This window comes from Rhinopithecus roxellana, chromosome 9 (assembly GCF_007565055.1).
Source record: "Rhinopithecus roxellana isolate Shanxi Qingling chromosome 9, ASM756505v1, whole genome shotgun sequence".
NCBI classification, from domain to species: Eukaryota; Metazoa; Chordata; class Mammalia; order Primates; family Cercopithecidae; genus Rhinopithecus; species Rhinopithecus roxellana.
This window is the reverse complement of record NC_044557.1, coordinates 95,167,456-95,189,912: the sequence shown is the minus strand read 5'-3', so window position 1 is coordinate 95,189,912 and position 22,457 is coordinate 95,167,456. Positions and strand designations below refer to the sequence as shown.

The following is a 22,457-nucleotide window of genomic DNA, read 5'->3' as shown; positions in this document are numbered from 1 at the left end:
ATTGAAGACACTATTTTTTCCCCAGTGTGTGTTCTTGGCACCTTGTTGAAAATGAGTTTACTGTAGATGTGTCAAATTGTTTCTGGGTTCTCTACTCTATTCCATTGGTCTATGTGTCTGTTTTTATTCCAGCACCATGCTGTTTTGGCTACTATAGCTCCGTGATATAATTTGAAGTCAGGTAATGTGATTCCTTCAGTTTTGTTCTTTTTGCATAGGGTAGCTTTGGGTGTTCTGGGTCTTTTGTGGTTTCATATAAATTTTAGGACTGCTTTTCCTACTTTTATGAAGAATGTCATTGGTATTTTGTTAGGGATCACATTGAATCTGTAGATTGCTTTGGGTGGCACAACATTTTAACAGTAATGATTCTTCCAATCCATTAAAATTGAATATCTTTCCATTTCTTTGTGTCATCTTCAGTTTATTTCTTCATTGTTTTACAGTTTTCATTATAGAGATCTTTCGTTTTTGGTTAAGTTAATTCTTAGGTATTTGGTTTTATGTGTGGCTATTGTAAATGAGATTACTCTTAAAATTTCATTTTCATATTTTTCACTGTTGGCATATAGAAATGCTATTGATACTGTGTGTTGATTTTGTATCCTGCAACTTTACTGAATTTATCAGTTCTGCTATTTTTCTTGTGGGGTTCTTAGGTCTTTCCAAATATAAGATGATATCATCTGCAAACAAGGATAATTTGACCTCTTTCTTTCTAATTTGAATGCCCTTTATTTTTTTTCTCTTGTCTACTTACTCTAGCTAGGACTTCCAGTGTTACATTGAATAACAGTGGAGAGACAGTGGACATTCTTGATGTGTTCCATATATTAAAGGAAAGGCTTTCAGTTTTTCCCCATTCAGTAAGATACTATCTGTGGGTTTGTTATATATGGCTTTTATTGTGTTGAGGTATGTTCCTTCTATCCCCAGTTTTTGAGGTTTTTTTTTTTTTTTTTTTTTTTTTCATGAAGGGATGCTGAATTTTATCAAAGGGTTTTTCAACATCAATTAAAATATCATATGGTTTTTGTCCTCCATTCTGTTACTATATCACATTGATTGATTTGTGTATGTTGAACTATTCTTGCATCACTGGAATAAATCCCACTTGTTCATGATAAATGATTTTTCTAATATATTGTTAAATTCGGTTTGCTAGTATTAAGGATCTTTGCACCAATATTCCTCAAATACATTGGCCTGTAATTTTTTTGTGTGTCTTTGTCTGGTTTTGATATCAGGGTAATACTAGCCTCATAGAATGAATCTGGAAGTAGTACATCCTCCCCTATTTTTCTGAATCATTTGAGTAGAATTGGTGTTAGTCCTTTAAATGTTTGGTAGAATTCAGCCATAACACCCTCAGATCCTGGGCTTTCCTTTGATGGGAGACATTTCAATGTGGCTTTGATCTCATTGCTCAGTATTGATTTGCTGAGGTTTTATATTTCATCATGGTTCAGTGTTGCTATATTTTTATATGCCCAGGAATTTACCCATTTCTTCTAGATTTTCCAATTTGTTAAACATATCATTGTTCATAATAGTGTCTAATGATTCTTTGTACTTCTGAGGTCTCAGTTGTTAAGTCTCCTTTCTCATTTCTGATTTTATTTATTTGGGTCTGCTCTCTTTTTCTTAGTCTAGCTAAAGGTTTGTCAATTTTGTTTATCTTTTCTTTTTTTTTTTTTTTTTTTTTTTTTTTTTTTTTGAGACGGAGTCTCGCTCTGTCGCCCAGGCTGGAGTGCAGTGGCCGGATCTCAGCTCACTGCAAGCTCCGCCTCCCGGGTTTACGCCATTCTCCTGCCTCAGCCTCCCGAGTAGCTGGGACTACAGGCGCCAGCCACCTCGCCCGGCTAGCTTTTGTGTTTTTTTAGTAGAGACGGGGTTTCACCATGTTAGCCAGGATGGTCTCGATCTCCTGACCTCGTGATCCGCCCGTCTCGGCCTCCCAAAGTGCTGGGATTACAGGCTTGAGCCACCGCGCCCGGCCAATTTTGTTTATCTTTTCAAAAAACCAACTCTCCATTCAGTTAATCTGTCTATTGCTTTTATTAGCCTCAATTTTATTTCCAGTCTGATCTTTATCACTTCTTTCTTCCTATTAATTTTGGGTTTGATTTCTTCTTGCTTTTCTAATTCCTTGAGGTACATCATTAGGTTGATAATTTGAAGTCTTTCTACTTTTGTTGATATAGACATTTATTGTTATAAATTTTCCTCTTAGTACTGTTTTTACTATATCCCACAAATTTTGGTATACTATATTTTCATTTTCAGTTGCTTCAAGAAATTTTTCAATTTCATTCTTAATTTCTTGATTAACTCAATTGTTTAGGACCATGTTGTTTAATTTCCATGTATTTCTGTATATTTTGAGGTTCCTCTTGTTATTGATTTCCAGTTTTATTCCATTGTGGTCAGAAAAAATACTTGATATGATTTCTATTTAATTGAATTTGTTCAGACTTGTTTTGTGGCCTAAGATACGATCTATTCTGGAGAATGTTCTATGTGGTGATGAAAATAATGTGCTTCTGTAGCAGTTGGGTGAAATGTTCTGTAAATGTAATTTAGGCCTATTAGGTCTAGTATGTAGTGTAACTCCTCTGTGTCTTTGTTGATTTTCTGTCTAGATGATTGGTTTATTATTGAGAATGGGATATTAAAGTCTGTTACTATTATTGTATTGCAGTTTATCTCTTCTTTTAAATCTATTAATGTTTGCTTTATATGCTTGGGAGCTCTGGTGTTGAGTGCACAGCTATTTATAATTATTATATTCTTTTGATGAATTTGCCCCTTTATCATTATATATTGATCTTTTTTGTCTCTTTTTATAATCTTAGATTGGTCATCTGTTTTATCTGATATACTTATATCTGCTTCTGCTCTTTTTTTGCTTCCAGTTGTATGGGATATATTTTTCCACCCCTTCACTTTCGATCTATGTGTGTCTTTACAGGTGACATGGGTTTCTTGAAGGCAGTGTATAGTTGGGTCTTGTTTCTTTACCCATTCAACCACTCTATACCTTTGAATTGGAGAACTGAAACAATTTACATTCGGTGTTATTACTGATAAGTAAGAAATTGCTACTGCCATTTTATTGCTTGTTACCTGCTTGCTTTGATAATTCTGTCTTTCCTTCTTAGTAATTTCCCTTGTGGTTAAATGATTTTTCTCTGACAGCACGTTTTAGTTAGTTGCTTTTTATTTTTACTGAGTCTATTATATGTTTTTGCACTGTGGCTATAAAAAGGCTTACGAAAACATTTTATAGATATAACAAATTATTTTTAAAAGATGACAACTTACTGGAGATCACAAATACAAGAACAGAAACAAAGGCAAAAACACATCTACAAAATTCAATGCTTGAACTCTTTTCCCCCATGTTTTGACATTTAGTTACCTCCATTTATACTTGTATATTACCTATATCTTATCAAGTTGTTGCAGCTATTACAGTTTTTGATATATTTATCTTTTGAACTTTATAATAGATTTATGAATGGGTTGTTATCACTATTACAGTAATAGAGCATCCTGGGTTTGTTCACTTAATTTTACCAGTCAGTTTTTTACATAAAAAGTTTTCTTTTTACACATTAATCTGTCTTTTTTTCAGACGGAAAAACTCCTGTTAACATTCTTTTGCTCATGCTCAGCTCCAGCTCCCCATTTTTTTGTTGTTGTTGTTTTTTTTTTTTTTTTTTTTTTTTTTTTTTTTTTTTTTGAGACAGGATCTTTCTGTGCCTTCCAGACTGGAGTGGGCTGCAGTAGCCTGATCATGGCTCACTACATCCTCAACCTCCTGGGCTCAGGCAATTCTCCTACCTCAGCCTCCTGAGTAGCTGGGACCATAGGCTGTGCCACCACACCTGGCTAATTTTATTTTTTTGTAGAGATGAGATCTCTCTGTGTTGCGTACACTGGTCTTCAACGCCTAGGCTCAAGTGAGTTTCTTGTCTTGGCTGCCCAAAGTGCTGGGATTACAGACATGAACCACAGCACCTAGTCTCAGCTCCCTCTTGACTATCAATACTTCTTAGATTTGTGCTTTTGAGATAATTTTTATATCTTGTAGGGAGTCTTCGTTTCTTTTCATTCTTCTTTTTCTCCTCTGATGGTGTATTTTTGAATGACTGGTCTTTGAGCTCACTTATTCTTTCCTCTACTAGGTTCATTCTGCTATTGTGAGCCTCTAATGAATTCTTCAGTTCAGTAAATGTGTTTCTCAGTTCCAAAATTTCTCTTTTTCAAGTTCTTCTGATAAATTTATTGATTGATTTCTGTGTTACCTTAGAAATCATGGAGTTTTCTTAAAACTGCCATTTTGAAGTCTTGGTCAGAGAGCTCACAAATTACTGCTGTCTTAATATTAGCCACTGGATTTTTGCTTGTCCTTTTGGTGAGGTCGTGGCTTCCTGCTTGCTGTTGTTTCTTGTGGGTATATGTCCATGTCTTTTCAGTGAAGGATTAGTAATTGATTGTAGTTTTCTCTGTCAGGCTTGTTTCATTTTTTATTGGATATATTTGCTTAGAGAATCTTTACTGCTAAGTTGCTGCCTCCTTTATGGCTCTAGGTGGTGTCATAAGCCTGGGTTTGCCTTGGCTTTAATAAACAATGAGAGAGCTGCTGGTCTTGAATGGGGGAGGTCACAAAGGGATTTTCCTGGCGGTGTGTCAAGGCTGGCTAGGGGTTAATGCCCAGTGGACCTGTAGGATGTAACTCCTATAGCATGGTGCAGCTCAATAGCCACTCTGATTTGGCATCTCTTTTGGCCAAGTAAAACAGCAGAATTTCCAGGGATGGAGATGGTAGTCCTACCTCCCTTCTTTGTTTCTGCCTGTCTTCAGGAATATGTCTCCTTCAGGTAGTCACAATGTTTTCTGTGGGTTAAGGAAAGGACTGGTCTTCTGCCAGGGCACCCAAGATGGTAGGAAATCTGGTTGATCATCTCCATCTCACTTTTTCCAATGTAGACACCATGAATCAGGGAAAGATTTTCCATGCATTTGTTGCTGGGCAAAATGTGGGTTAGGGGCACCCCAAATGTGGAATTCTGATTCTCTTTACCATCTGCTCTGGGTTTTTTACTTCTCTGTGGGACCAGAAAATGGTCTTTTCCTCATCTTTGAGTTCTGAGTTCTTGCTTGTGAAAATCCGAGCACTGTTTATCTGATTTTGGTTTTCTCTGAGGGGAGTGAAGCCAGCTTTCTTCTACACTGCCAATTTGAAATTAGAAGTCAAAAACATAACATTCTTTTCACTTAATTTATCCTGAACCCTCCTTTCCGCCTAATAACCTCTTGCATTTCCAGTGTTTAGTTTAACACACATTGGGAAATGCTGGGCTTGGAGAATTTTCAATGTTCTTTTCAATTAGAAAATTCTACTGATCTATTTCAAGAGAGCAGCCTGTGGTCTATCCGGAGAACCCTGAATTCATGCTTTATTTGTTCTTGACTCACCTTTTGAGAATTTCTTTATTATATTTTATAGCTGCTCTTAGGTTGCTGAGGCAGGTTATTTAGAAAACACTAACTATCCTCATCAAAAGAATCTCCTGAAGAGCAGGTCTCTGAGAGGCTGTCTCAGGGAATGATCATTGAAATGAATCCTGTGTCCACTCATTCTGAGGGAAACATTTGGAAAGAGGAATTGTATCTCAGAGGAGGCCCTGAGGTTTTTGGGGGTTCCTTGCTGCAGTGTACTTTGCAGGAGATGAGATTGGAGAATTATTTATTCTATTTTACGGTCTGGTTTGGGAATGTGGGGGAAAGATTGTGTTTGTGGTCTTGACCGCGTGCTCTAAGATACTCACACAATAAGGACGGAAACCTTTTAGGAAAGAGACTTTGATTAACTCAGAGCGGGCAGTCTGTTCTGGGAGGATGTGTCTTCTATCTTTGTTTTTTACTTTGTTGGGTCATTCTAATGAGCCTTATTAATTTTTAAAATTTCCCCTCCAAGCTTTTCTGGGTCATTGCTGTAGGGTTTCTTTGTGACACAGATCATGTGTAATGAGGCAAAGGGCAGCTGCAGCTCTTAATCTTCCACTAGGCAGCATCCTTAACTTTAAGTTCATTAAACAACGAGTTGGGAACACAGACCCACGGCAGACTTATGTAGCAGTTTCTCATCTTCACAAGAAGCTGGCTTCGGTTGGTGTGGCTCTCTGAGTTTGGATTCAAAATTATTTTGTGTGAAGATGACGGTAGAGAGAAGCTGATCACAGTGCAAATGCAGGACACAAGCAAACTTGGTTCCAACATGGGCCCTGTGATCTCCCACCTTGTGCTTTGAGCAGAGTACTAGTCACTGGGGATCTGGATGAAGGCCTGCTCTTATGGAGCTTGTATTTTTATGGCCATGGTTGGGAAAGGGAAGGGGCGATGGAGAGATAATGTACAAACAAATAAATACATAAACATGATAATTTCAAATGGTTTTAAATGCTGTGAAGAAAAAAAAAAAAAACAAAGAAGAGGAATTATGGGATGGCCAAAAGGTGATCAGAGAAGGCTTCCTGAAGGGCTTTTGAACTGATATCTGCAGGACAATGAGGGGTAATACCTTCCCTGCGGAGGAAACAATAGCAATTGCCCTCACTTTGGGATGAATGTGTTAAGGAACAAAATGATCTCCAGTGTGGCTGGAATTTACGGAGTGAGCGAGTGGTAAGATTTTTTTGCCTGTGCAATCTGAAGCCATCGAGAATTTTAAGCAAAGTCATAATACAGTGGGATTTATGCCTTGAAATGCCATTTCCTACTGTCCGAAGGTAGACAGCATAGCGGAAAGAGCAAAAGCAGTGAGATAAGAGAGATGCATTGATAAAGTAATTCATGCTGGAGAGGAGGTAGCCTGGACTGGTGCCAGTAAAGATATTAAAATCCCAAGTAGATGATGTAGTGTTTGCCACAAAAGTAGTCACTGTGGTTAGTTATCGTTAACATTAGTATTTAATGTTTCTCTCACTCCATGCCCCAGAGAGTTTTTAAGCTGACTTCATATTTCTTGAGTTAAAAGGAGGTAAAAAGTGCTTCTGGAAGGAAGTTCTTTTCTTGGTCCAGGGGGCTGTCAGTGGCAGGTCAAAGACGTCAGAGATGCCGTGAAAGGAGCCTAAGCTGGTTCAGGAAGCAACTGGAAGCCCCAGTGGTCCATCTCATGGCCCCTCATGCCTCTGGGCTTAGCCTAGAAGAAGAGCAGTGCTCTAAAGAGTGCCAGGCTCTAACTGGACCAGAGAAGCTATGTGGGGCATGTCTTCTTTCAGGCTATTCCTGTCCCCGTTGAGAATGTGTATAATTGCCTATAAATAAACAGCTTCCAGAACTGCTCTCATACAATAAATCACTTTAATCTCCACTATATCTTGCATCTTTTTGATTTTTTAATGAAGGGCTCTATTTTTAAACACTTCTTTTATCCAGCTCAAAAATCACAGGGACAAAAATTACTTTCAACATTGTTTTCCCTAGATTTGTCTGCAAATGATTGAGTCCCAGGATCCTCTAGGAGATAGATTGCATTTTTCCTACCACATCTTTTATTATCCATCCATGATAACCATGTGCTACTTTTACTTTTGTGCTTTTGTTGATATCCTCCTCTCTCTTTCTCTACCTGAAAAGAAAGATGGGAGAAAAGAATAAATCTGCCTAACTGATGGGAGTAACATTAGCGTCAGATCGTTGCTTCTTTCCTTCAAGAACATTTTAGCAACAGCGGACCAATGAACTCCTGGAGGGAATTCCTTGCAGTAATATTGGATGAGTCCCAAATATGCTTAGTTATTTGAATATTTCTGTGAAAATATCAAAACACTAAGAAAGTATTCTTGCAGTCTTCATTTCATGAATTATCCCCACACAAGTTCATACAACTCTGATTAAGGAGCTACAATGTGACAAGGTTGTTGTTGTTGTTGTTGTTGTTGTTGTTTTGAGACGGAGTTTCGTTCTGTCCCCCAGGCTGGAGTGCAGTGGCGCGATCTGGGCTCACTGCAAGCTCCACCTCCTGGGTTCACGCCATTCTCCTGCCTCAGCCTCCTGAGTAACTGGGACTACAGGCGACGGCCACCACACCTAGCTAACTCTTTGTATTTTTAGTAGAGACGGGTTTTCACTGTGTTAGCCAGGATGGTCTCCATCTCCTGACCTCGTGATCCGCCCGCCTTGTCCTCCCAAAGTGCTGGCATTACAGGCGTGAGCCACCGCCCCAGGCTGTGACAAGTTTTTTTAACCAGTAATTCCACAAGGAATTTAAAGTGGAATTGTTTATTATTTTGTTACTATGCTTACTTAAGACAGAGAAGCAGCAAGGTGTAGGGAAAGAACAATAGATTGGGAGACAGAAAACCTCAGCTTTAGCTCTGACTGTGATTCAATGAACTGTGTGGTCTTGGACACAGAATTTACACTTTCTGTATTTCCTTTCTCATTTGAGATGACTTAAATTTTACATCTAATCCTCCATGTGGTGCCAACATTACAGGACACTAGGCTTTATCAACTGACTTCTTAGAGGACTGCTATCAAAAGAGGACTTCTATCAAATGATTTCTATGAAACATTAAAAACTCATAACTATGGAGTTCTGCCCTTCACACCATAATAATAAAAAACAAAACAAAACAAAAAACCAGCATCTTAAAGAAAAACAAAGAGAAAGGCACATAGCCTCTCTGCAAAACCAGTTATCAGGCAACCGGATTGGGATAGTTTGGGAAACGCTGGAGAGAACAGTAGAGACACTTATGAATGACTCCAGAGAAGGCACTGTTGGACACTCTTTGGAGTCTGGAATGGATCCAGACAGAGGTTGCTGAGTGCTCACTTTCCTCCGGGGAAACTTAGGAGTTTTTCCAGCCTCACTCAGCAGAGGCAGAAGGGAAATGAAGGGAAAAGAAGCTGACATTCTAGAAGCCATCAAAAGTTGAGCTAATATGCCACATATTGGCTCTCAGCATCTTGGCTTCCTCCACTGCAGTCCTAAACTGACCAACAGGGACATTCAGTGATTCTCTCAGGATAGAAGGGCAGAGGAAGAGGTGGACCATGGTAATCAAAGCAGAAAGACAGCCTGTTGGATTGTCGATGGGGTGCATCTGGCCATCTGGCATGGCCAGCCTCTCCTTTATGTTTGCTGTCATATGTCATCATCTCTGCAACTCTGTGAAGTAGATATTTCTGTACTATTTTTACAGATGAGATGGTGGCTCATAGTGGCTTGATACTTTACCCAACTTCACTCAACTGGGAAGTGTTTGAACCTGTGTCCGCCTAATTCCAAGCATGTGCTGCACTCGCTACAGAAGCACAAAGCTTCTGGAGTTAGCATTTCTCCCCAGAGGTCACCTCCTTTTACTGCCCTTCTATGCCTTTCAGCTGGAAATGGTTTGCCTTCCCTAACAAGGCCCCCTAAACCCTCAATGGGCGTCGTTTACTTCTTTATTGGAAGTATGAGATCTACAGGTTTTAATTGTGGGCATATGGGGAGAGAGAACATAAAAATAAAGAGAGAGAGAGAGAACATGGGAAACATCCTAATGCCCCTGCTTTTGATCCAGTTGGGTTTCTGAGGCTTAATAATGGCAAGTACCCTTTGCTGTTATAATAAAATCCAAACCCCTTCCTAGGCCCTAGAAGGCCCCCTGTGGTCTGGTTTTTGGCTGCCTCTGTGTCATAAACCTTGACACAGCTTGTTCTTACCCATTCTTCTCCAGACACAAGATCATCATTCAGTGCCTCTAATGTGCTGAGCTTGCTCCAATGGCAGGACCTTTACAATAGCTCCTCCATACCCTAAGTCCTCTTTGCTTTGTATTTCAATACCTGGGACTTTCCCCAGTCTTATGTCCTTCCCACTCCGATCTTTATATGACTTAGAACAGCTTTTTTTCCTTTAGATGTCAGCGTCAGCCCCCTCTGAACACTTCAACAATAGTCAGTTCCAAGCATATCATCCAGCTTTCTCTTTCCCTTCCCTTCCTTCCTTCCTCCCTTCCTTCCTTCTCTTTTTCTTTTTCTTTTTGAGACAGAGTCTAATTCTGTCACCCAGGATGGAGTGCAGTGGTGTGATCTTGGCTCACTGTAACTTCTGCCTCCCAGGTTCAAGCAATTCTCCTGTCTCAGCCAGCTGAGTAGGTGGGATTACAGGCCCTCACCAACATGCTCTGCTAATTTTTGTATTTTTAGTAGAAACGGGGTTTCACCATGTTGGCCAGGCTCATCTCACATTCCTGGCCTCAAGTGATCCGCCCTCCTTGGCCTCCCAAAGTGTTGGGATTACAGGCGTGAGCCACCTTCCCTGGCCTTTTTTTCTTTCAAAACATGTATTACTATCTAAAAATATATTTTTATGTTATTTATGTCTCCTGGAACTACTCGGGGGAAAAAAAACACAGCAGATATCATCACTTTATTTTACAACTAAGACGACCTCAAGTTCAGAGAGCTTATGAAATTTCTCCAATGTTAAGACTCAAACCTAGTCCACTGAGTACAAAGTGCTTTCCACAATGCCATACTGACTGCCTGGGTAAAAGGTGCACTCTTTGGGAGCTTACTTACATTATTTATTATTCCTTTTGTGACTATATATTTTTGCTTCGTTCCCTGCATCATAAATTACACACACACACACACACACACACACACACACACACACACACACACATCTGTTGTGCCCTTCATAATATTTCAATGTAGAAACATGAGATCAATGCTGAGTGTGTGAGCAAATGCATGTGTCTCTGTGGCTGAAAATCCGTCCTATTCACACCTCTATTAACATCCCAGTGGACATTATGTTGGGTAGGAGTCATTATTCTTTACATCTCTGGGACCTAACACGGGAGTAGGCGCAGAATAAATGGCCAGCAAATGCTTATGGAATAAAGGTATGGTGGCCTGCATGTTGTCCTTATTACAAGTGGTATTTCCCAAATTTCCTCTAAAGTCATTAAAAAAGAGCTTTTAAACTCAAGACATGTGCCAGAAAGTTCTTCCAAATTTAAGACTAGACTGAATGATGCCTGCTTCTCATAATAATGAGGACTGAGAGGTACCTCTATTTTTACGTTTCATGGCCTGACAAGACAGAGGGGCATATGTTTCCAGACAAGACAGAAAGAGCCTCCAAAAGCCCTCCTGTAGGGCAGAATTACAATACATGCAACATTATGGTCACACTAGGAGTCATAGCACTACATGGTCATCAAGCATAAGAGAGAAAGTGACCACCTCACACCAGTAATTTTGGGTAACATTTCAGAATTGAAGAGGATTCTGGATTGTACAAAATCTGTTTTATCCCGGGGGTTCAAGAACGGCTTGGATGGTGGTATCTGTTTAGCTGAACACATGGGAGGCCTCTGGTGATTTCTGGAGAGGTGTGTACAGATACAGACGACAGATTCTGCTGTAGGAGAATGTGGGGTGGACACATGGAGAGGACATGTGCGGATGGAGGACGTTGAAGGGCAGGGTGGTGTCTGTTTTCAGCTTTTGTTGTGGTTTGCTAACCTGGAATTGAAGTAGCAGAGCAAAGCTTGGTGTGAGTAATATGTCTGTGTAATTGGGGAAAGCTTATGGGTCAGATTCCATATGGCTCAGAAATTTCACTGACTCTTATTCCTGACTTTACGTCTCCCTAGCTAAAATATGCCAACAGATCAAAGATAATGAGGAAGAGTCATCTTTACAATCCCCCCTCAATGTATGATTCCTGTTTGGCTTAGAAGAGTTCAGAGACCGCAAAGCGTAGGAGTATATAATTTGTCTAGACATATTTTAAATCTCTTAGTAAGAATCAGAGAATGTCAGAGCCAGGAAAACACTTAGAATGCACAGAACACTTCCACTTTTAAAAATTTTCATTGAGAGGAAGAGTTAGGCCCCGACCTCCTCTGAGCAATACTTTAGCCAGCAGCCACACGTGGCTAATCTGAATTGAGATATGTCAAAAGTATAAAATACACATCAGATTTCAAATACTTAGTAAGAAAAAAGTGTAAAATATATTGTTAATAATTGTAAATTACTTATTAAAAGTAGCAGTTTGCATATATTGGGCTAAAATAGAAACAATTTAAATTTGATTTTATCTTTTCCTTTTTCCTTTTTATTTATTTATTTTTTATTATACTTTAAGTTCTAGGGTACATGTGCACAACGTGCAGGTTTGTTACATATGTATACATGTGCCATGTTGGTGTGCTGCACCCATTAACTCATCGTTTACATTAGGTATATCTCCTAATGCTATCCCTCCCCCTCCCCCCACAATAGGACCCAGTGTGTGATGATCTCCTTCCTGTGTCCCCAAGTGATCTCATTGTTCAATTCCCACCTATGAGTGAGAACACGCAGTGTTTGGTTTTCTGTTCTTGCAATAGTTTGCTGAGAATGATGGTTTCATTCTCTGTGCTGCATCTGTGTCCCTACAAAGAACACGAACTCATCCTTTTTTATGGCCGCATAGTATTCCATGGTGTATATGTGCCACATTTTTTTACTTTTTAAATACAGCTACCAGAAAATTTTAAATTACACGTGTGGCTTGCATTATATTTCGGGTTGGCTCAGAAGAAAACAACTTGCCTACAGCCGTGGAACTAAAGTTGAGACTAGAAACTAAGTATCTTGACTTGGTCTCTCTTTCCCCTTCCCTCTCCTCTTTCCTCCCTCTCTCCTTCTTGGTCCTCTTCACGCTTGGTTCACGGTAAATTCTCATCACTGTTCCATGCTAGGTCTCTCCTGATTCTCCATTGATCTGTTCTTCCCTGCAGCCCACTTCTGCCTCTGCCCTCAATGTTGTTAATAGCAGTCAGTTTTCTAAGATGGGGTGACTCTAGCCCTGGAAAAACAGCAAAATCTGCTCCTTAAATTTCAGGGCATGTTTGGGACTGTGGCAGTTTAATAATTTTGGGTTCCTTCAAAACTGCACTTAAAAAATATTTGTTCAATATTTATTCAGTGAAATAAAAGATAGATGACAATTTTATTACTAAAATTATTTACTATTTGCTTTTGTTCCAAATAAGGGATTTATGACATACACATGAATGTGAAAGAAAAAGATGCCTTATTTGAAATGATATTTTATTTCACAGTTTTTAAAGATTATAAACCTTTAATTTACTTAGGACTACAGGAAAGGTGAAGTACAACAACAAATTTCTGAAATCAAACGGGGAAGATAGTTTACGTTATAAAGCTTTTTCAAAACAGTACTTGAAAATATTATAATTTTATCGCTTTCAAGCATATAAAATTATTTCCACTTTTTTAAAAGCAGCTTTTTTGAAATGTGATTAACATACACACAATTTATCCATTTAAAGTGTTCAGTTGTTTTCAGCATATTTACAGATATCTGCAACCATTACAACAGTCAATTTTATAATATTTTCATCAACTCAAAAAGAGAACACGAATCTTTTATCTACCACCTCTCTATCCCCATTCCTTCCCAACCCTAAGAAACTATTCTTTTTTAAATTTTTAAATTTTCATAGATTTCCCCATTTTGGACTTTCATGTAAATGGAATCATATCACACAGCATTTCACAGTTTTTGTATCACTCAAGAAAAGATACTGGTTATTCATTCCTCTAAAGACAAATGCTACATACAAACAGATTCTATTACAATAGCAATATTTCATGCATTAGTTGTTATCAGCATTTCAACTATAACAGTTAGCTCCAAGTAACTGTCATTGATATTGCTGCCTTTAGTGGCATAATTTAATTTTCAGGGCCATGCTGCAAAATTTCTAAACAGATATAATGAACAAAGCACCAGTAAGAAGTGTTCTTTTATTTTCTCTTTAGAACACCATTTTATTGGTGGAAGTGAAACTGATGTAATTTTCTCCAATTCTGTAAGTTCTGGATAAAAGCTTGAGTTTACTGGCAGCTGTTCTATTTCAGTTCTGTTTTACTGTCCTTGGAGACCGATGCTCCAATGACCACCTCCTTATTCCACCTTAGTGTGTGCTAAGCTTTTGCTTTCTATGAACATGACTATCCTCCTTTTGAACTTTATACTTCTCTAGTTCCAAGCTTCTTCTTGTTTCCCAACATTCTTTGTTCTTTTATGTGTCAGGGAAATAGGAATCATTAAGAAGTTTTAATGAATGAGGTGATATAGTCAGATTTGCAGTTTTGAAAGATGACAGGCCATTTTGGAAGAGCAGGAGACTAGCTGGAAACCACAGAGAGGTCTGAGCACAAACAGCAGATGTAGGATGGAGAGACAGAAACCTTTTCAGGGGCAGAAATTGATCGTTGTTGCTGATTAAACACATGAGGGACATTATGAGCATCAACGATAAAGACCAAAACTTGGTAAATGGCGTCTTCCCTCACTGTGATAGGGTTTGCAGGGGGAGAAAAACTTCTGAAGTAGAAATGTTTATTGGTTTAGCTTGAGTTTAATGGGCCTGAGTGACGTCTAAGAAGTGTTGAGTGGGCAGTTGGGTATACACATTGTAACTCAGAAGAAAGATTTTGGTCAGACACACATTCACCAGTATTCAGCATACTGATGGTTGCAACCACCCAGGGAGAGTATGGAGACATTTCTGGGAAACATCCATAGGACCGATAAAAGAAAAACTTCAGCTGAATTAAATTTAAAGGAGTTTAATTGAGCAATGAACAATTAGCAAATTGGGTAGCCCCCACAATCGCAGCTGACTCACAGAGACTCCAGCGCAGCCATGTAGTGGAAGAAGATTTATAACACAAAAAGCGAAATGAGGTACAGAAATCGGAAGTGAGGTACACAACAGCTTGATTGGTTACAGCTCTGCTTTTGCCATATATATTTGAACACAGTTTGAACACTCAGCAGTGTATGAGTGGTTGAAATACGGCTGCTGGGATTGGTCAAGCCTTAACTATTGTTGCAGGTGCATACTCCTCCCTAAGTTAGGTTTTCAATCTTGTCTACCTATTAACCTAGGCTGCAGTTAATCCACAAGTACTCAAATATAGAAGTACGGAGTCCTTCTCAGGCCATATTTAGTTCGCTTTAACAGGCCTGAGGTTTAAAAGATGAGCAGAATAATAGGAAATAATAAAAGAAACCGATGATTAGCCAGAGGTTTGAAGAAACCACTGAAATAATGTGTTGTTGTGGAAGCCAAAGGAAAAAGTTACTTTTACTTCATGTAAAATAAGGTAAGGCATGAAAAATGTGTATTGACTTTAGGTCTAGATCTTTACTGAACTTGCTTAGGGCAGTATAAGTGGGGAGTGGGCTTGACATTAGATTTCAGTGAATTAAAAATTTCAGTGAGGTGAGGAAGTGGTGACAATAAGTATAAGCAAGCTGGCTACATATGTTGCAGTTTGAAGATGAAATGGAGTAAAATAAAATTGTTTTTGAGTTGGCAGAAAATGCCCATAGTATCCTATACTGGCCTCTGTCATAGAAGTTAACACATTGTATTTGTGTCTATCTCCTTGACATTTGCTCTTGGACTCCTTAAGGATAACAATTCTGTTTTTTCCATCTTAGAATCCCCAAGTCTCCTGACACATTATGAGAAGGCAATATTTTATTGTTGCTAATGGCTGTTTAATAAAAGGATGAATAAAAGGGAAATAGGTGCATTCTTATGGCTGGATAGGCTGCTCACTTCTTAGTACTGCATTTAAAAGCAATAACTATCAAATAGCTATCAAATATCAAAAGAGATTGCTTAAGGTTTTCTTTGTTGCAACTTGACGTCTTTATCTGTTTTAATTTCTGTGTGCTTAGTGCTTAGACACGACATCCAACACACAGTAGGTACTCTCAAAGGGTTTTTCTCTTGAAATAATAGTGACGTGACTGAATGGACAATGGATGGAGAGTATATGCTTAATCTGAAATAGACCTGGGGAAGAGAAGGTTCAGGGGTTCACAGTTACTTTCTTGAAGTATTTGAGGGCCTGTCAGGTACAATGAAGAACAGGTGTCTTTTCTATGACCCCAAGGAATAGGCATAGAACAAAGAAAGGAAGTAAGCAAAATATGTCAGCAACTTAACAGAATTATTGTTCATGTCTGTGTATTCTGTTTACTTTATTTCAGCAAAATCATGATGCTTTTGTAATAAAAAGTTTATGTTATTTGTGTTCTATTGGCAGTAATATTCTAAAAAATTAAAATATAAAATAGAGTTCTATCTGAAGTATATAAAATTTAAACATATTTTCAGAAAAGCTAAACTAAATGCAAACTAAAATGTAAATTTTATTTCTAAAAGTGTAAATATTAACAAAATTAAAATTATTTTGCATTCATTTTCAAAAATTGTCTTACAAAGTATTTATTTTTACTTTTTGAGACAGAATCTCATTGTGTTGCACAGGCTGGGGGTGCAGAGGTGTGATTATGGCTCAGTGTAGCCTCTACCTCCTGGGCTCAAGCAGTTCTCATTCCTCAGCCTCCCAAGTAGCTGAGACTGTATGTATGCACCACCTCACCCAGCTAATATTTTAGTTTTTTATGGAGATGAGCATCTCACTGTGTTGCTCAGGTGGTCTCAAGCTCTTGAGCTGAAAGCCATCTCCCACCTTGGCCACCCAAAGTACTGGGATTACAGGCATGAGCCACCATACCTGGCTTATGCAATATTTAATATTGCTTATTAAAATAGAAATATGAAATATCATTAAAATGAATTAATATGAAAATTTAAGTAAAATTATTCAAATATAATTATTTTATGTGTATACATCTTATTAAATATATTTATAAAAATAAAATACTAAAATTTCTTCCATTCAATGATCAACAGCTTTCCAATGTAAAGAATTGAGATAATACTAAACACATGTTATACTTAAGAGTGAAGTGCATGGTTTAATATTGAAATGTTCCTCAGCTGATACATGCAATTATTTTGAATAGTGGAGTACCTTCCAAACCACAAATTGTAATATAAAAGGATTCAAGAAAAGTGGATGTTTGAGATTCCTGGAAATCTGGTGCTTTAATAATGCCAAAAAATTATTCATGAGAGGAAAAATTTCACAAGGTAATCGTTGTGTCTTTTCCCTTTCCCAAATATTTTCACTATTCAGGTCTTTTGTGCAAAGTTGTGTCCACCCCCAAAGTCTGAAGTGGCTGCATTCACAAACTTACATGGAATTTGGACTTGGCTATCTTTCCTTTCAAGAATATATGGTAAGAGATCTTGAGAAACGCTTCTCTGAGGCCTGAACAATGCCTGTGAGCTGATGCTTTCGTTTATGGGTTGTGCTGTGCCATTGTTGAATGTAGGTTCCCAAGAGATAGGTGCACAAATGTGTTTTTATAAATTTACTCTTATTGCATCTGTGGTATTCAGGATCTTCTAAAGCATAGGGTTCAGGGAAAGGCCACCTCTTGTGTCAGAGTCTAAAGGAGATACAGTGCGGATATGGCAGATCAGCATTCAACCTCCATTCCAACCTCTTTCCATATACATTTATTTTTGTAAAACTAGTAATCTAAAAATTACATTTCCCAGACTCCGTTACAAGTAGGGTTCTGGTTAAATTGAGTTTCCGCCAGCAGTTGCACGCACATGAGATTTGGAAGGAGAAGTTGATCAGAAGCGATCTTTCTGCTGATATTGTTGTTGCAGCTGGCAAGCTCAGTCATGGAAACACCAGGTTTTATGGAGCAACATTTCAGGCTCCAGTCTGAGGGTTGGCCTCTGGGGTTTTGCTAGTGCCGAACTGGCATGTATAAAGTAACTAGGTGAGGTGTCATCCTTCTATCCCTAGGCCACAGACAAGGTGGTGTCTTTCTGGAGCCAACAGATGCTGTGGCAGCTTCCCTATATCCTTTTTGCCTTTGGCAGAGGTAGCAGCTCTCCTGGAGAGCCGTTTGGTGATGCTGCCTTATGTCCTGAAAGGAAAGTGAGAGCAGAGGCTTGAGAAGGGAATAAGGTTCAGGTACAGCCAAAGAAGAGAGGAAGAGAGAGCCAGCTTTCGTGGGTGCTCGCTTTCTGTGTCCTCCATAACATAATTGCATTTTAGACCTTATTTAATGTTTTTAACTCAGTTTTTAAATAGGTGAATGATATAGTAATGCATCTTGCATGTGTTAAAGTCCAATTATGAACAGGCCATGTTCAATTGCTTTCAAAATTATCTTCTCAATGAGTTCTCACAATAAAGTTTTGAACTATTGATCTTTATTTTACAAATGAGGAAATTAAAGCTCAGCAAAATTAACATCACATGGTCAATAAGTGGCAAAGGTGATTTGGGCCTTTTATTATTACCTCAACTTCAAAATTCTGTTTCCTATTACATGAAGCATGGAGATGGAGCTAAATCATGGATGACTCAGTTAATTCTCTGGAGACTACCAGGATACTCCATGATATTTTCTTCTGCAAATCTCCATTTGTCTTCTTTGCCTATAAAAAGTAGTAGTAGATCAACCTTTGTTAAAATAGTTTATTGATTTTATTTCTTATTGTGAATTGATATTTATTGTGAAATTTATTTGAAATAATTTGGATAATACATGAAAGCATGAAAAGAACATAAAAATTATCCGAATCCCACTATCTCCAAATAACCACTGTGTACATTTTAGTAATCCATCTTTCTAGGTTTTATTTTTTCTATGTAACTGAATACACACAATTACATTTATACAGCTCACACTCTCTAATAACCTGCTAATTTTACTTGACAATTACTTATAACGATCTCCCGTCATTATTTTTTTTCCTAAATCTGCAGTCTAATACCCAGCTAGTATTCCATTTAATTGATATGTCATAATTTATTTCACTGCTTTTATAGTTCTGAACCTTTCTTTTTCCATTGATTTTTGGCTGTCACACACAAAGCTGCATTGATCATACACATTGATGTTTCTTATATGCTTAATAACATCTATAGGAATGGGATTTTAGGGTCAAAATACATTGTGGGGGTGGATGCATGTATTTTATCATACTGCCTTCCAAAAGGATGTATCTCACATTCTCATCAATATTTTGTAAGAGCGGCCACCCCCACCCCTCCATTGCTATAATTATTTTTAAAAATTATGTTTAAAATTATTTTTAATTTTATTTTTAAGAAATTAGTTAAAATAAACCAAAAATATGTATCACCTTAAATAGGAACTTATCCTTAATTCAATTAGAGCCATGTTAACATTGAGTTATGTGGGAGATAGGGAAGCACTTTGGTTTTTCTGTCATTTTCACCCAATATCAGTGGGACTTGGAAAATAATGCCACCTTTCTTAATCTTATCCTACAGTTAAAACTGCCTGTTAAGACTTGTCCCCTCCTCACACCCTGAGAGAAGTTTGATCTCTGACATCAAGATGTGACAGCATGCTGTCTGGTTGAAACCTTATTTTTGCCTCAGTACAGACTTCCTGGAATCTAGGCTTTTTTGGACACTGTGATAAATGTTTGATCAGTTTAAAAGAAGAGGCAGAAAAATCCCTAAATATCTGAACTATGCCAGCAAATTCTCTGAAGTGGCTTTAGTGAACCTATTTTTAAAAATCAATTTTTGTACCTAGCACTTTGATGTTATTTTCCAAATTCCTTTTGCTATGATCAAAATCAGTGTTGAGTGAGGTATTTGGCTGGGCTACAGGACTCTTCCATGAGGCCTTTGGCTGGCAATAAATAGGGTAGAGGGATAGAAAAGTGTAGTTAGGGTCTAAAAGTTCGAAGGGAACCTGAATGTTACCTGGCCCAGTCTCTCTCCCAATCTTGGACCAGAGAATGAAAGACTGTGCATTCTATTTCTTCTCTGAGTTCAGCATAATGCTTGTATTTATATCATGCAATTGCAAGCATCCTACTTGCGTTATCTCACATGTTCTCACGTAATAATGGCCTGAAAAGATCATCTATTATCAGTGCCATTTTTTCAGTTGAGAAAAGGGAGACATAGACAGATTATTTTGCCTAAAACCATATAGCAAGTAGAGTTGCCTTAGCATCCTGGTGCTGCTGTGCTCTGGAGCCTGTGTGGTCTCTTAGCCAAGATGCCTGAGGAAACCTAGACCAAAGACCAACCCATGGAGGTGGAGGAGGTTGAGATATTCACCTTTCAGGCAGAGTTGCCCAGTTGATGTCATTGATCATCAATACTTTCTACTCGAACAAAGAGATCTTTCTGAGAGAGCTCATTTCAAATTCATCAGATGCATTGGACAAAATCCAGTGTGAAAGCTCGACAGATCCCAGTAAATTAGACTCTGGGAAAGAGCTGCATATTAACCTTATAGCAAACAAACAAGATCAGACCCTCCCTATTGTGGATACTGGAATTGGAATGACTAAGGCTGACTTGATCAATAACCTTGGTACTATTGCCAAGTCTGGGACCAAAGCGTTCATGGAAGCTTTGCAGGCTAGTGCAGATATCTCTATGATTGGCCATTTCAGTGTTGGTTTTTATTCTGCTTATTTGGTTGCTGAGAAAGCAACTGTGATCACCAAACATAATGATGATGAGCAGTATGCCTGGGAGTCTTCAGCAGGGGGATCATTCACAGTGAGGACCGGACACAGGTGAACCTATGGGTCGTGGAACAAAGGTTATCCTACACCTGAAAGAAGACCAAACTGAGTACTTGGAGGAACGAAGAATAAAGGAGATTGTGAAGAAACATTCTCAGTTTATTGGATATTTCATTACTCTTTTTGTGGAGAAGGAACGTGATAAAGAAGTCAATGATGATGAGGCTGAAGAAAAGGAAGACAAAGAAGAAGAAAAAGAAAAAGAAGAGAAAGAGTCTGAAGACAAACCTGAAATTGAAGATGTTGGTTCTGATGAGGAAGGAGAAGAAAAGAAGGATAGTGACAAGAAGAAGAAGAAGATGAAGGAAAAGTACATCAGTCAAGAAGAACTCAACAAAACAAAGCCCATCTGGACCAGAAATCCTGACGATATTACTAATGAGGAGTACAGAGAATTCTACAAGAGCTTGACCAATGACTGGGAAGATCACTTTACAGTGAAGCATTTTTCAGTTGAAGGACAATTGGAAGTCAGAGCCCTTCTCTTTGTCCCACGACATGCTCCTTTTGACCTGTTTGAAAACAGAAAGAAAAAGAAAAACATCAAATTGTATGTATGCAGAGTTTTCACCATGGATAACTATGAGGAGCTAATCACTGAATATCTGAACTTCATTACAGGGGTGGTAGACTCAGAGGATCTCCCTCCAAACATTTCCCATGAGATGTTGCAACAAAGCAAAATTTGGAAGTTATCAGGAAGAATTTGGTCAAAAAATGCTTAGAACTCTTTACTGAACTGGCAGAAGATAAAGAGAACTACAAGAAGTTCTATGAGCAGTTCTCTAAAAACATGAAGCTTGGAATACACGAAGACTCTCAAAATTGGAAGAAGCTTTCAGAGCTGTTAAGGTACTACACATCTGCCTCTGGTGATGAGATGGTTTCTGTCAAGGACTACTGCACCAGAATGAAGGAAAACCAGAAACATATCTATTATATCACAGGTGAGACCAAGGACCAGGTAGCTAACTCAGCCTTTGTGGAACATCTTCGGAAACATGGCTACATGGCTCAGAAGTGATCTATATGATTTAGCCCATTGATGAGTACTGTGTCCAACAGTTGAAGGAATTTGAGGGGAAGACTTTAGTGTCAGTCACCAAAGAGGGCTTGGAACTTCCAGAGGATGAATAAGAGAAAAAGAAACAGGAAGAGAAAAAAACAAAGTTTGAGAACCTCTGCAAAATCATGAAAGACATATTGGAGAAAAAAGTTGAAAAGGTGGTTGTGTCAAACCAATTGGTTACATCCCCGTGCTGTATTGTCACAAGCACTATGGCTGGACAGCAAACATGGAGAGAATCATGAAAGCTCAAGCCCTAAGAGACAACTCAACAATGGGTTGCATGGCAGCAAAGAAACACCTGGAGATAAACCCTGACCATTTCATTATTGAGACCTTAAGGCAAAAGGCAGAGGCTGATAAGAACAAGCCTGTGAAGGATCTGGTCATCTTGCTTTATGAAACTGCACTCCTGTCTTCTGGCTTCAATCTGGAAGATCCCCAGACACATGCTAACAGGATCTATAGGATGATCAAACTTGGTCTGGGTATTGAAGATGACCCTACTGCTGATGATACCAGTGCAGCTGTAACTGAAGAAATGCCGCCCTTCGAAGGAGATGACAACACATCACACATGGAAGAAGTAGACTCACCTCCGGCTGAGGGATGACTTACCTGTTCAATACTCTACAATTTCTCTGATAATATATTTTCAAGGATGTTTTTCTTTATTTTTGTTAATATTAAAAAGTCTGTATGGCATGACAACAACTACTTTAAGGGGAAGATAAGATTTCTGTCTACTTCTAAGTGATGCCGTGATACCTTATATACTAAAGCAGAGCTAGTAATGCTTTTTTAGTTTCACATTGGTT

The 22,457-nt window shown here is 38.4% G+C and overlaps 1 pseudogene; it reads left to right on the top strand.

Annotated features, from left to right (window-relative positions):
- The first annotated feature begins 20,035 nt into the window (after positions 1-20,035).
- LOC104675682 lies at positions 20,036-22,252 on the top strand (annotated as a pseudogene).
- Positions 22,253-22,457: the final 205 nt, after the last annotated feature.